Source organism: Ranitomeya variabilis, chromosome 5 (genome assembly GCF_051348905.1).
Source record: "Ranitomeya variabilis isolate aRanVar5 chromosome 5, aRanVar5.hap1, whole genome shotgun sequence".
In the NCBI taxonomy this organism is placed as follows: domain Eukaryota; kingdom Metazoa; phylum Chordata; class Amphibia; order Anura; family Dendrobatidae; genus Ranitomeya; species Ranitomeya variabilis.
The window spans coordinates 363609553-363623136 of record NC_135236.1 but is presented as its reverse complement, the minus strand read 5'-3'; positions in this window follow the sequence as shown (position 1 = coordinate 363623136).

Here is a 13584-nt window from a genome sequence, read left to right as displayed (position 1 = left end):
GAGACCAATTAGCAACATCAGAACCTTTCTTGGTCATATCCGTCAAAGGTTTAACTACGCTAGAAAAATTAGCGATAAAATGACGGTAAAAGTTAGCAAAGCCCAAGAACTTCTGAAGGCTCTTAACAGACGTGGGCTGAGTCCAGTCATGAATGGCACGGACCTTGACTGGGTCCATCTCCACAGTAGAAGGGGGGGGTACTGTTGTGAACTGTGTTTCTGGGCTCCCTCTGGTGGTCACTAATGGTATTGTATGAGTCATGTCTTTCTGCATGCCTGGGCTTCAGCTGTTTCATTAAGCTGTGGGTTTTCCCTATTTAGTCCTCCTTAGGACTCAGTCTCTTGCCTGGTATCGATGTATTCAGTCCTATTTGGTCTCCTCCTGATTCCTTGCCATCTGCCTCATGCAAGAAAAGCTAAGTCCAGTTTGCATACTTTGGATCATTTGCATTATCAGTGTTTTTTGTTCAGCTTGCTCAAAATGTGATTTTCTAGCTCGCTGGAAGCTCTAGGGTGCTGATATTCTCCCCCCACACCGTCAGTCGGTGCGGGGGTTCTTGAATACTCAGCGTGGATGTTTTTGCAGGGTTTTCTGCTGACCGCATAGTTCACTTTCTATTTTCTGCCTATCTAGTTTAGTGGGCCTCACTTTGCTAAATCTAGTTCATCTCTACGTTTGTGTTTTCCTCTTGCCTCACCGTTATTATTTGTTGGGGGCTTTCTATATCTTTGGGGTTAATTTCTCTGGAGGCAAGTGAGGTCTTATTTTCCCTCTAGGGGTAGTCAGTTCTCCGGCTGGCTCGAGACGTCTAGAATCAACGTAGGCACGTTCACCGGCTACTTCTAGTTGTGTGTTAGGATCAGTTATGCGGTTAGCCTAGTTTCCACCTCCCTAGAGCAGTTCTATGTTATTGCGGACTTAGTCTGAATACCAGAGATTCTCTACCACTAGAATCATAACAGCCGAGGTCATGGTGCACTTGCGAGAATCTGACATCCTGATTGTCCCCTATTTGGATGACTTCCTTATAGTAGGAAGTTCAGCAGACCATTGCCTCTCACATCTAGAAACAACCACAACCAAACTTGAGCATCTGGGGTGGATCGTAAATTATGAAAAATCCCGATTACAGCCCCAAATGATACAGAGATTCTTAGGGCTGTTGTTGAATTCAGAAACCCAACAGTGTTGTCTTCCGCCTGACAAGTTGTTACACATCCAACAACAAGTGTCTAAAGCAATTGATAAACCATCCATGACCCTTAGACAGGCTATGTCACTGTTAGGATCTCTAACCTCATGCATTCCCGCTGTCCGTTGGGCCCAATTTCACACCAGACCTTTACAATCCGAGGTACTGGTTAATGATAGAGTTTTACAGGGGTCTTTGCAGAGTCAGATTACTTTGGGTCCAGAAGCCCTTACATCTCTTAGATGGTGGCTAAACAGTGACAATTTATCGGCGGGAGTTCCGTGGGTGACACAGGTAACACGTATTGTAACAACAGACGCTAGCCCTTCGGGTTGGGGAGCACACATGGATGACATGATAGTTCAGGGTCTATGGAACCCCCTAACATCAGCCTCCTCCAACCAAAAAGAGTTAATGGCAATTGAACTTTCAGTTAAAAAATTACTCATATATCTGCAGGGTCACCACGTCAAGATCCTCTCGGACAACCAGGTGGCGGTCGCGTACATAAATCACCAGGCTGGAACTCATTCCGAATCACTGATGAGAGTGACAGATCGTCTATTCCAGACTGCGGAAAACCATTTTCTATCTTTAACCGCACTGCATATAAGAGGAAAAGAAAATGTGAAAGCGGACTTTCTAAGCCGCAACACCCTGAGACAAGGGGAGTGGTCTCTAAACAGTCTCGTGTTCAACCAGATTGTCCACAAATGGGGACATCCAGAGGTGGATTTATTTGCCACCAGAGACAATCGAAAGACAATAAAATTCTGTTCCCTAAATCCCAGGGAGAATCCTCTGGCGGTAGACGCCTTTCTGATCAGTTGGGACTTTCGGCTGGCTTATGCGTTCCCCCCGCTAGCCCTGATACCTCTGGTAATCAGGAAGATAAGGGAAGATCGGGCAAGAGTTATTTTGATTGCCCCATTCTGGCCCAGAAGGGCCTGGTTCACCTGGCTCAGGATCATGTCAGTGGAGGACCCCTGGGTGCTTCCGGACATTCCAGATTTACTCTACCAGGGTCCGATCAGCCATCCTCAAGTAAAGAATCTCCATTTAACGGCATGGAGTTTGAGAGGGCGTTACTGAAGGACAAAGGGTTCTCCCCAAATTTAATTGAAACCCTTATGAAAAGTAGGAAGCAGATTACGACAACAATCTACGCTAGAACCTGGCGGAAATTCCTGGCCTCTTCTGACTTTAATTTAGAAGAGGGAATACCTATAAAACAGATCTTGGAATTTCTGCAAAGGGGCTTAGAGCTAGATCTATCCACTAGTACCCTAAAGGTACAAGTCTCGGCCCTAGGGGCCTTGTTTTCCTGTAACATTGCCAATACTTATTGGATCTCAAGGTTCATTAAAGCTTCTAGTAGGGCTAGACCCATACATAAGGATAGATCTATGCCTTGGGATCTTAATCTAGTCCTGTCAGCATTGACTAGAGAGCCGTTTGAACCATTGCAATCAGCTTCAATTAAGGCCTTATCCCTTAAGACAGCATTTCTGGTAGCGATAACATCTGCCCGTAGAGTGGGAGACATACAAGCACTCTCCAGAATTTCCCCTTATACAGAGTTTCTGCCAGATAGGGTAGTCCTCAGACCGGTCCCGGCCTATTTACCAAAAGTGTCATCTCGGTTTCACAGGTCACAGGAGATAGTGTTACCATCTTTTCTTCCTAATCCCTCCAACCCTAAGGAAGAACTACTGCATACGCTAGACGTTAGGAGATGCCTGTTAGAATACATCTCTGTTACCGATACATGGAAGAAAGATAATGCGTTATTTTTATCTTTCCAAAATCCTAGAAAGGGACTCAGGGTATCAAAGTACACACTAGCGAAGTGGATTAGGGAGGCTATCTCTTTGGCTTATACTGCAGGTGGGGGTCCGACTCCGCAGAATCTGAGGGCGCATTCCACCAGAGCCATGGCCACATCCTGGGCGGAAAAATCTGGAGTATCAATCGACCAGATATGTAAGGCGGCCACATGGTCATCCCCGTCCACCTTCTTTAAACACTATAGGTTGGATTTAGGGGCCTCCTCTGATCTCACCTTCGGGTTAAGGGTGCTGCAAGCTATAGTCCCTCCCTAAGGTAGTGTTACATCTCTGTAATTCTCTCGTCGTGCTGTCATGGGAGTCCGAGTAAAGCATTAAGCTACTTACGGGTAGCGGCATTTCTCGGAGGCCCATGACAGCACCCTTAGTTCCCTCCCTATTCACGTGGGGGTTGCACCTCCTATAATGTATATATCTCACGTATGATACCCAGTTCCAATATATTGGTTAAAATTTTGTATATAAACTGTATATAATGTATATTTTTGCATGCCACTAACCGCGGTAGTCCTCTCAAGGCTCTGAAATACAACTGATGCAGGGGAGAGGTGCCGCCCTTTTGTATCTGTAGGTTTCCTAATGGGCGGATCCCCTCTCTCGTCGTGCTGTCATGGGCCTCCGAGAAATGCCGCTACCCGTAAGTAGCTTAATGCTTTTCCAACAAATATGGGGTATCTGTGTACTCAGGAATTATTACTCAACAAATTTTAGCATCCATTTTCTCCTGTTTACCCATGTGAAAATAAAATTTGGGGCTAAAATAACTGTTGTGGAAAAAATGTGTTTAAATTTCACAGCTCAACATTATAAAATTCTGTGAAGCCCTTGAGGGTTCAAGGTGCTCACCACACATCTTGAGAGATCTAGTTTCGAAAATGGGGTTATTTGTGGGGGGGTCTCCACTGTTTAAGCACATCAGGGGCTCTCCAAATGCGACATAATTCCAGACACTTTAGTAGTCCAAACGTCAAATGGCACTCCTTCCCTTCCAAGCCCTGCCATGCGCCCAGTGGTTTTCCTGCACACATGGGGTATCTGCGTACTCAGGAGAAATTGCACAACAAATTTTGGGGTCTATCTTTTGCTATCCTTGTGAAAATAAAAATTTGGGGGCTAAAGTAACATTTGTGGCAAAAAGTTATATGTTCATTTTTTCCATATTCCATTCATTCCTGTGAAGCATGTGAAGGCTTAATAAACGTCTAATGTGATTTTGAGCACCTTGAGGGGTGCAGTTTTTAGAATGGTGTCACTTTGAGGGGTCTATATGATAGAAAATACCTAAATCACTTTAAATGCAAGGTGGTCCCTAAAAAAACTATAAATTTTATGGAAAGGTTATAAATGGCTGATCAACTTTTAACGCGAACGTCGTAACAAAAAAGATTGTTTCAAAAATTGTGCCAAAAAGTAGACATGTGGGAAATGTTAACTATTTTAACCCCTTAATGACCACCAATAAGTCTTTTTGCTGACTTGAGATATGAAACCAGCATCCTCTTACGGGTGACAATCCAGAAGCTGTCAGCTGTACATTATAGCTGACAACTTGCTGCATCAGCCACGATCAGTGTTGGCACCAGCTATAGCCGTTAAACCCTTTCAATGCGGCTGTTCATAATGGCAACCATCTAGCTGTAAAGAATGCAGGGACTCTCTCTAACCTCATCGGCACCCTGAGATCTTCATCTTGTGGTCCTGATGTTTGCTATGGCAATTCATGGAAAATAATGGTCTTAACTTCTGAACAGGCCGCTATAGCTGGAAGACTTTATTAGCATTGAGGGTATGTGCACACATCAGGATTTTGTCAGGATTTTTCCTCAGGTTTTGTAGCCAAAACCAGGAGTGGAACAATTAGAGGAAAAGTATAATAGAAACATATGCACCACTTCTGCATTTATCACCCACTCCTGGTTTTGGCTACAAAACCTGATGAAAAATCCTGACAAAATCCTGACGTGTGCACATACCCTTAGATGGTAAAAATACATTTCTTCATTTGTTATGTCACTTTGCATTCATTCCTGAAAAGCACCTGAAGAGTTAATAAACTACCTGAAAGTAATTTTGAACACGTTGAGGTGCGTTTTTTAAAATTCTCACTTTTGGGGATTTCCAATATATAGGGCCCTCATAGTAATTTCAAAACCAAACAGGTCCCTAAAAAGATAGGTTTTGGACATTTCCTTAAAGGGACACTGTCACCCCCTCCAGCCGTTATAAACTAAACGAGCCACCTTGTGCAGCAGTAAAGCTGCATTCTACCAAGGTGGCTCTTTTAGTTTTTGTTGCTGTTATTCCCCAAATAAAGGTATTTATAATTCTGCCCAAATACCTTTCTTTAGACCTGGAGGCAGGTCTGAACCCCCCTCTTTGAAGCGCCAAACTGCCGTCAGTCATATCTTCTGGGGCGCTGGTCGCCGCTCCCTCAGCGCTGTTTTCCTCGGAAATCCGGCGCCTGCGCTGTGCTCTTCTGCCTTGGGCAGGCGCATTGAGCATTGGCCGTCTGACCTCACCTGCTGGGTTGCAGACTGCGCCTGTGCGGGCAGTGCGGCCACCCAGCTACTGAATCCCCACCCCGCAGTGTGTTATGCATTATGCACAGTGCGGGGCTGGGATTCCTGGGCATGCGCACTGTGCTTGTCAGACGCTCCCCCAGGTCCCCCGCCTTCCAGCCCCGATCAGTGCTTAGTGCTGTGGTTCCTCCCAGTGATAGTCTCTGAAAGTCTCTCCGTGGGTGCTGTCTTGGCGATAGGAAAACCGTAAAATCCTATTACCGGTACGTAATAACCGGAGTCCACGACAGCACCCGCGCTTCCAGAACTGTGGTGGAAGAGCGGACCTTGTGAGAAGATCTGGAAGCCTCCAGGCGGCGTCCGAAAATAGGTATTAGACCTACCGGTAATTGTTTCCAGGAGTCCATCCTGACAGCATCATGGAGTACGTCCTCCTCCTTACAGGGATAGGAAACACACAAGAGGTTAAAAGGCCCCACCCCACCCCACCTTAATTTCCTCAGTGTTTTAACAAGTACGGCTACTTTCACACTTCCATCGGTACGGGCCCATCGCAATGCGTCGGGCCGACGTACCAACGGACGCTGTGAAATAACAAGACGTGGGCAGCGGATGCAGTTTTTCAACGCATCCGCTGCCCATTCTGCAGTCCGGGGAGGAGGGGGCGGAGTTTCGGCCACGCATGTGCGGTCAAAAATGGTGGAGGCGACGCACAAAAAAAGTTACATGACCATCCTGACAGCACCATGGAGAATACCCAAGCACCTCCTCCGGGTGGAATTACTGCCTGAAGGACCTTCCTCCCGAAGCCAGTCTGTTGGTTAGATGATACATCTAACTTGTAATGTCTACAAAACGTGTCTAGTCTTCACCAAGTTGCGGCCTTACAAATCTGGCTTACAGATGCCCCCACCCTCTCAGCCCATAAAGTTGAGACTGCCCTGGTTGAATGAGCTTTTAAGCCCTCGGGAAGGGGGTGGGGGGGTGATGCCCTGAGAGTGATAGGCTAGGGAAATTACGGACATAATCCATCTGGTGATGGTGGATTTAGAGACTTTCTTACCTCTATTCTTCCTCCCAAAAAAAACTTTTCCTGATGGAAAATTGGACCCTGGTGGATGTGATCCCTTCTTTGTGGCAGGCGTACTGGATCTTCTACTGCTGTCCACCCCAGAAGCGGAAACCAGCTCCTTTTCGCCCAATATGGGACAATCAGGAGTACCCTCGCTTGATCTTCCTGTATTTTCCTGAGGACTGTTGGAATGAGCGCTATTGGGGGAAAAGCGTAGGAAAGGGACCGTCCCCATCTCTGACTTAGCGCATCCACCCCTCTGGGTTGTCTGACTGGTTGAGAGTAGAACCTGTCAGTCTTCGCGTTCTTCCAGGTCGCCAACAGATCTATCCGAGACCTGCCCCAGCAATGGCACAGAAGCTGGAATACCTCGTCGCTTAGTTCCCAATCTGTTGAGTAGATCCTCTTTCGGCTCAGGTAGTCTGCTATGACATTCCGGGACCCCTCGAGATGTACCACCGTTATTAATAGGATTGTTCTTTCTGCCCATGAAAATATCACGTCTGCCAGATCCTGAAGCAATTGATGTCTCGGTCCTCCCTGGTGGCGCAGGAAAGACTTTTGTCACGTTGTCTGATAGAATTTTCACGTGCCGGCCTTCTAGCATGCCGCAGTTTTGCCTTAGGGCTTCCCATGCTGCATAGAGCTCTCTGTAGTTCAAGGACCTGGCCCGTATGTCTGTTGGCCATTCTCCCTGGAGGATCTTCCCTTCCAGGTGTGCGCCCTGTCCCCACTTGCTGGCGTCTGTAGTAATTATTACGCATGGAGAGGAGATCCACGGGATGCCCAACTTTAAGTTTTTTGACTGAATCCACCATAGTAGAGACCTTCCTGGCAGGGGATGAGGATATTTTGTTGTCGAGGGAGGACTGACGACGATCCCAAACCGAAAGGACTTCCTTCTGCAAGGCTCTTGAATGATACTGTGCCCAGCGGATGCACTGAATACAGGCCGACATGAGGCCCAGGACTTGCATTGCTAACATGGACACTCGACCCTTCATGAATTTCCGCCATGCGCCCCGCATTGACCTGTTTCATTAGGGGCAGGAAGGATGTCCTGTGCCTGGAATCTAGTAATACTCCCAAGAAGATCTTCCTTCTTTCTGGAGATAAACAGACAAAAGTTGAGCCTATGATCCAGCCGAGAGTTTCCATAGTGGATATGGTCCTTCTCTGTGTTGTCGGAGATCCTCTGCTGAACCTTCCACTAAGAGAAAATCGTCCAGATATGGTACGATGATACCTTGGCCTCTTAGGAAGGCTACCACTTCTGCTACCAGCTTGGTAAAGACTCGGGGAGCTGAAGATATGCCGAATGGAAGGCACTGAAACTGAAAGTGGCAGGTCCGATCCTGAAATTTTACCGCAAACCTCAGGCATCTGAGATGTTGGATGGACTGGAACCTGATAATAGGTGCTTTTTAAGTCAAGGGTGCACATTAAGGCATCTGTCTATTAGCTGGATTGTGGATTTCACAGACTCCATCCTGAATTTTTTGTAACTGACCCAGGCGTTTAACCCCTTAATCCCATTTGACGTACTATCCCGTCAAGGTGACCTGGGACTTAATTCCCAGGGACGGGATAGTACGTCATAGTGATCGGCTGCGCTCACTTAGGGAGCGCGGCCGGGTGTCAGCTGACTATCGCAGCTGACATCCGGCACAATGTGCCAGGAGTGGTCACGGCCGCCCCCGGCACATTAACCCCCGGCACACTGCAATCAAACATGATCGCAGTGTTCCGGCGGTATAGGAAAGCATTGCGCAGGGAGGGGGCTCCCTGCATGCTTCCCTGAGATCACATCGCGTTGCTCTGAGGGTCACCTACCTTCTTCTCCCTGCAGGCCCCGGATCCAAAATGTCCGCAGGGCTGCATCCGGGTCCTGCAGGGAGGTGGCTTACCAAGCCCCTGTTCAGAGCAGGTGCTGGTAAGCCACGAGCCCTGCATGTCAGATCGCTGATCTGACACAGTGCTCTGCAAAGTGTCAGATCAGTGATCTGACCTTATAACATGATGCCCCCCCGGAGCAATGTTATGAAGTAAAAAAATATATATATTTAGTTGTGTAAAAAAAAAAAATAATAATTCCTAAAGAAAGAAAAAAATATATATATATTATTCCCATAAATACATTTCTTTAAATAAAAACAATAAAAGCACACATATTTAGTATCGCCGCATCCGTAACAACCCGACCTATAACACTGTCCCACTAGTTAACCCCTTCAGTGAACACCGTAAAAAAGGCAAAAAACAACGCTTTATTATCATACCGCCAAACAAAAAGTGGACGCAATCAAAAAGACGAGTATAAATAACCATGTTACCACTGAAAACGTCATCTTGTCCCGCAAAAAACGAGCCGCCATACAGCGTTATCAGCGAAAAAATAAAAAAAAGTTATAGTCCTCAGCATAAAGCGATGCAAAAATAATTATTTTATCTATAAAATAGTTTTTATCGTATAAAAGCACCAAAACATAAAAAAATATGAGGTATCGCTGTAATCGTACTGACCCGAAGAATAAAACTGCTTTAGCCATTTTACCACACACGGAACGGTATAAACGCCCCCCTCCCCCCCCAAAAGAAATTCATGAATAGCTGTTTTTTGGTCATTCTGCCTCACAAAAATCGGAATAAAAAGCGATCAAAAAATGTCATGTGCCCGAAAATGTTACCATTAGAAACATCAACTGGTCCCGCAAAAAAACAAGACCTCACATGACTGTGGACCAAAATATGGAAAAATTATAGCTCTCAAAATGTGGTAACGCAAAAAATATATTTTTTGCAATAAAAAGCGCCTTTTAGTGTGTGACGGCTGCCAGTCATAAAAATCCGCTAAAAAGTCGCTATAAAAGTAAATCAAACCCCTCTTCATCACCCCCTTAGTTAGGGAAAAATAAAAAAGTAAAAAAATGTATTTATTTCCATTTTCCCATTAGGGTTTGGATTACATTTACGCTTGGGATTAGGGGTGTGTTGGGGTTAGGGTTAGGGGTGTGTTTGGATTAGGGTTTCAGTTAGAATTGGGGGTTTCCACTGTTTAGGCACATCAGGGCTCTCCAAATGCGACATGGCGTCCAATCTCAATTCCAGCCAATTCTGCGTTGAAAAAGTAAAACAGTGCTCCTTCCCTTCCGAGCTCTCCCATGCGCCCAAACAGGGGTTTACCCAAACATATGGGGTATCAGTGTACTCAGGACAAATTGGACAACAACATCTGGGGTCCAATGTCTGTTACCCTTGGGAAAATAAAAATTTGGGGGGCTGAAAAACCATTTTTGTAGGAAAAAAATGATTTTATTTTCATGGCTCTGCGTTATAAACTAGTGAAATACTTGGGGGTTCAAAGTTCTCACAACACATCTAGATATGTTCCTTGGGGGGTCTAGGTTCCAATATGGGGTCAATTGTGGGGGGGTTTCTACTGTTTAGGTACATTAGGGGCTCTGCAAACGCATTGTGATGCCTGCAGACCATTCCATCTAAGTCTGCATTCCAAATGGCGCTCCTTCCCTTCCGAGCTCCGCCATGCGCCCAAATGGTGGTTCCCCCCACATATGGGGTATCAGCGTACTCAGGACAAATTGGACAACGACTTTTAGGGTCCAATTTCTCTTGTAATAACCCTTGGGAAAATAAAAATGGGGGGGGGGGGCTAAAAAACCATTTTTGTAGGAAAAAAATGATTTATTTTCACAGCTCTGCGTTAACTGTAGTGAAACACTTGGGAATTCAAAGTTATCATAACACATCTAGATAAGATCCTTAGGGGGTCTACTTTCCAAAATGGCGTCACTGGGGGGGGGGGGGTTTCAATGTTTAGGCACATCAGGGGCTCTCCAAATGCAACATGGCATCTCAATTCCAGCCAATTTTGCATTGAAAAGTCAAGCGGTGCTCCTTCCCTTCCGAGCTCTGCCATGCACCCAAGCGGTGGTTTACCCCCACATATGGGGTATCAGCGTACTCAGGTCAAATTGCACAACAACTTTTGGGGTACAATTTCTTCTGTTTCCCTTGGTAAAATATAAATTGGAGCTGAAGTACATTTTTTGTGAAACAAAATTAAATGTTCGTTTTTTTTTTTTGTTTTTTTTTTAAACATTCCAAAAATTCCTGTGAAACACCTGAAGGGTTAATAAACTTCTTGAATGTGGTTTGCAGTTTTTAGAATGGTGTCACACTTGGGTATTTTGTATCATATAGACCCCTCAAAATGACTTCAAATGTGATGTGATCCCTAAAAAAAATGGTGTTGTAAAAATGAGAAATTGCTGGTCAACTTTTAACCCTTATAACTTCCTAACAAAAAAAAAGTTGTTTCCAAAATTGTGCTGATGTAAAGTAGACATGTGGGAAATGTTATTTAAGTATTGTGTGACATATCTCTGATTTAAGGGCATAAAAATTCAGTTGGAAAATTGTGAAATTTTCAAAATTTTTGCCAAATTTCTGTTTTTTCACAAATAAAAGCAGGTAATATCAAATAAATTTTACCACTATCATGAAGTACAATATGTCTCGAGAAAACAGTGTCAGAATCATCGGGATCCATTGAAGCATTCCAGAGTTATAACCTCATAAGGAGACAGTGGTCAGAATTGTAAAAATTGGCCCGGTCATTAACGTGCAAACCACCTTCAGGGGTTAAGGGTTCTTCTTCCCTGCGCGACTTTCAGTTGGCACTCACATGCTGGCTGGCGTCTGAGCCTCCACTTGCGGGAGGAAGTGGCTCTACCCAGGAACCTCATCCGCCCACTGGTCTCTGTGGCTGAGGGACCCTTGCGCAGGAGGGGTCGGCCCCGAGCTTCTTGACGGGGAGAAGGTTTGCACCAGCCGCCCGATTCCATCCGGTAAGCAGCGCTTCCTCTTGTGCCTCCCTCTTTGCAGGGACAGGAAAAACACTGAGGGAATTGGGGTGTGTTTATTGTCCCTGTAAGGAGGAGGATGTCCTCCATGGTGCTGTCAGGAGGGATGTCCTGGAAAGCATGTTTACCAGCACCACATACCAATGACGTCTTCGCCAGTCTGGAGCTATCAGGATTACGGGAATCCCTTCTGCTTTTATCTTTTTCACGACCCTCGCAATCAAGGGGAGAGGCAGAAAAAGATAAGGCAGCTGAAACTGGGACCACAGAGTCACTAGGGCATTGCAGCTCATGGCCAGGGGATCCCGGGACCTGGCTACGAACAGAGGAACATTGTGGTTCATCAGTGACACTATGAGGTCGATGTCCGGAGTGCCCCATCTCTGACATATTTGGCTGAAGACGGCGGGATTGAGAGACCACTCGCCTGATGTGAGGCCCTGACAACTCAGAAAATCTGCTGCCCAATTTTCCACCCCTGGAATGTGAACGGCAGATATGGCAGGGACGTGACGTTCCGCCCATCGCAGAATCTTTGTCACCTCTGTCATAACCTGTTTCGCGCATGGGTGGTTTATGTAGGCCACGGCCGTGGCATTGTCAGATTGAATCAGACTGGCTTGTATGTGAGGAGGGACTGCCAGCGGAGTAGGGCAATAAAATTGCTCTGATCTCCAGAAGATTGATGGGGAGAAGGGCTTCCTGGGCGTTCCAGCGACCCTGCGCTGTGTGATGAAGGAAGACGAGGGGGAAAGGACTTCCGTCGCAGGATTGAGGTGGATAGCGTCCACCAAGTCGGAGATTGCCTCACTTTGAGAGGCAGAAGTACTGGTTGGTACAGGGAGACTGTTTTTTTGTCCCAAACAGACAAGAGAGCCAGCTGAAGAGGACAGGTGTGGAACTGGGCATAAGGCACGGCATCCATGGAGGCAATCATCTTTCGCAGAACCCTCATGCAAGACTGTAAGGGAAGAGGAGCTGGTCGACTTAGAGAGTGGATTCCCTGGCAGAGAGATGAAAACATCACCTTTGGAAGGAAGACACGGCCTGGGTCAGTCGAACCTCATACCTAGGAACACCAGGCGCTGAGCTGGGATCAGGTAGGATTTTTCTCTGTTGACTAATCCAGCCGAGATGGACCAGAGTGTCCAGGGTGACCTGAAGACTCTGGTCGCAGTCTCGGCATGACAGCCCTTTGATCAGGAGATCATCCAAGTAAGGGATTATGAGAATCCCCTTGAAGCGATGGATGGTCATGACCGCTGCCATGTCCTTCGTTAACACCCTGGAGGCAGACACCAGGCCGAAAGGAAGGGCCGTGAACTGATAATGATCCTCCTCTATCGCAAACCAAAGGAATCTCTGATGCTGCACACAAATAGGAATATGGAGATAAGCATCCTGGATGTCTACAGAACAAAGAAATTCTCCTGGATCCATGGAGGCGATCACCGAGCGTAGGGACTCTCCATCTTGAAGTGGCAGATCCGAACGTTGCAGTTCAACTGCTTGAGGTCCAAGATCAGACGAAGCGACTCATCTTTTTTCAGGACTACAAAAAGATTGAAGTAGAACCCTGAAAATCGTTTGTTCCAGGGATCGGGTACGATTACTCCTGAGTGTAGAAGGAAAGAGACTGCCTGAAGAACCCCTGGGGCTTGACGGAAGTTTTGGCGGGCAAGACAGAAAGAAGTGTCTGGGGGCGGGGCGGGAGAAGAAAAGTCGATCTTGTAACCAGACGTAACGATCTCACTGACCCAGGCCTTGTCGACCACCGACAACCATGTGTCCCTGAAGAGAAGAAGCCAGCCTCCCACACTGGAAATATTCCCAGGTAGGGGTGACCCATCACTTGAAGGAGAACCTGTGAGACCAGGACCCGGAGGAGTGGCCCTTTGGCCTCCAGTGAGGTGCAGGTTTGAAGGATGGCTTCCTTCTTTCCCGGGGGCCAGACGAGCAGTCCTGCTGGGAGAAGTCAGGTCGAAAAGGCAGGGGCCCTTTCCTATTGAGGACACTTAGTCCTGGACTGAGGACTTTCCCCCCGGTGACATCAGAAATTAGAGCCTAGGA